Below are 2,705 nucleotides of genomic sequence, written 5' to 3' on the forward strand. Positions count from 1 at the left end.
ACTCATGGTAGCTAGAGTTCTACTCAGCTGTAATTTAATTGCTTTTCTTTACTTTTACACATCCCTTATATTGCTTCTCCAAGTAATATTTGATTTAGTGTTTCCTTTCTTCTTTATTTATTTCTTTCAAATTTTTCTCTCTTGTCCTTTCAGATGAGGTCTTATTGGACTATACAAGCTAAATGGTAGATATTAAAATAATGCCTATAATCCCAGTCATTTGGGAAGCTGGGGCATGAATTTCATGAGGTGCAGATCATGCTGGACTACATAGCAAGTTTGAGGACACTTTTAGAATCTCAGAAAATGCTGCTTCAAAAACTTAAGAAATGATTTAAAATAAAGTATATTGGGATAATGTCTCAACATAAAAAACCAATATATGACAAACATACAGCCAAGTTTTTCTGAATGTACTTCCTCGAAGATTATGAACAACACAGTAGTGTTTACTTTTACCATTGTTATTCAGTACTGTGGTAGTAATTTCAGAGTGTTTAGACAAGAGAAAATATGTGGAATACAAAGAGAAAAAGAGGAAGTTAAATTATGCTTGTTGCTGCCTATGTTATTTCATTGTAATAAAATATAAAGTAATTCACCAAAAGCTATTAGAGCTAAATAACATAACAGAAGAGCACAATACAATAGCAACACAGAACAATCAGTGGCTTTTCTATGTAAGCTCTATGAACTCATCATAACCTCTAAGAAAATCTAGGAATAAACATAAGCAGGAGAAAACAAAAACCCATCCCTATAAAGAAAATTATAAAATAATGAAAGTTGATTGAAGTGGAGACCGGAAAATGTGAATGCTTGCAATGTTCTTGTATTTAGAGGATTAACATACTAAAACATATATAATATCCAATATGAACTGCAGACTTAGCAAAATCGCTAACAAAACCATGATCACATTCCTCAGGTAAATAAAACGTTCCTGAAATTCATGAAGAAGTAAAAATAACCGACAATAGCTTAAGACAATCCTTTGCAAAATTAGAGACCTTAGATTTGTCAAATTATCTGATTTAAACACCTTATATGCATGTATGAAATTCTCAATAAATTATTTATTTTAAAAAAAAGAAAAGAAAGGGGATGTGGGACAGGTTAACAGGCTTAGCAGGTAAAGGCACTTGCCACCAATCCTGATGACCTAGGTTTGATCTTCAGAACCAACGTGATAGGAGAGAATACACTCTCAATAATTGTTTGCTGACTGCCATATGTGCTCTGTGACATGCATGTACAAATGTGCATGTGCACATGCACTCAATTTAAAACAAAGGGGAAGTAACTAAGAACAGTGACAGTTTAAGGAGGTCGTGATAGTGAGGTAAAATCCAGATGGTACCTGATGGAAGAGCATACAAAGTGGGGCAAGAGAGCAGCCTTGCACTATGAGGATGAAGCCCAGCTCATTTTGTGATGGAAGTGCTACCTTTAACTGAACCACAGAGCTCATTTATTGAATTCCCTGCTTCCCTGTTGGGTGTTGTCTATGTCAGCCCAGGGTATTGATCAGACCATTCCCACTGCTTGTTCTCAAAAGATCACAAATAGAGAATAGGGCAGCATCAACTCTGCTTGGTGGCTGTGCTTTTTCCTCAGACATCTTCACAGTATTTGATGTTGAATATAAAATGCCCTGGGAATGATGAAGTTTTGAGCGCACAAGAATAGCCCTTTTTATTCTTGTTATTACTGATTCTAGCCAGTTATACATGCCCAAGGGCCATGGATGTCAGAATCAGGGCCTCCTCCCTGTGAAGAGTAGTTAACTTGCACCCGGATGCCTATACCCAATTCTGCCGGGACACCTGAGTCCTTCATGTTCATAAAGAGTTCTTGGGGTGAGTTTTATGAAAAAATGTTCACAGTGAGGAGATATTAAGAAATTGGGCATTGAAAAAAAACACTGCATTGGGCCTTTTGGCTGCACTGGTGACTAACAAGAAGTGGTCTCCCACCCATGGTGCTGGCACTTGGGTGAGGAGATAGTTGTTACTCAGATATGCTGAAGAAGTGAGTGCTTTGAGGAAAGAAGTAAATGCTTTTAGGTAAGTGTTTTGAGGAAACAGAAGCCTGAAAGTGTGTATTGAGGGACCAGGGTTCTTGGAGAGAGAAGACTTGTCTGCTAAGGTGTCCACACTTTGGAAATTGCCAACCCGGGGAGCCTCAGTGGTCTCAGGAAGACCCACCAGGTAGGTGATAATGTCCAGGTGGAACAGTGGGAGGATGTGCAACTGCGAAGGAGACGACACAGGCCAGTGTTGGTGCTGATTCAATACTACAAGAGAAGCAGGTATGGAGCTCACTAGGACGGCAGTGCCAGATCTGACGAGAGGGACATTTGGGGATCATGTATATGGTGGGAGGGCTGCACAAGGGTGAGTTTGGTGCCTAATGGGTGAAGTTTGAGTTTGTGTTGACATTTGAGGGAAAATGTGTAGGTCCTTTTTCTGTTGTCAGGTCTGCAGTCAGAAATAAGTGGGGTAAGTGAGGAATGAAAACGGTTATCAAAGAGGGCAGCCTTGTGTCATCAACAGCATATTAGTGTTTTTAGTGACAAACTACACTGGAGCCAGAATTTTTATGAATGAGGGTCAAGAAGGAAAGTGACATGATCTGGTCTATGGTTCCTCAGAATCCCTCTGACTGCAGTGTAGGATGGAGAAGAAGGGGTCCCAGGAGAAATG

This window comes from Nannospalax galili, unplaced genomic scaffold (genome assembly GCF_000622305.1).
Source record: "Nannospalax galili isolate Female #2095 unplaced genomic scaffold, S.galili_v1.0 scaffold2, whole genome shotgun sequence".
Classification (NCBI taxonomy): domain Eukaryota; kingdom Metazoa; phylum Chordata; class Mammalia; order Rodentia; family Spalacidae; genus Nannospalax; species Nannospalax galili.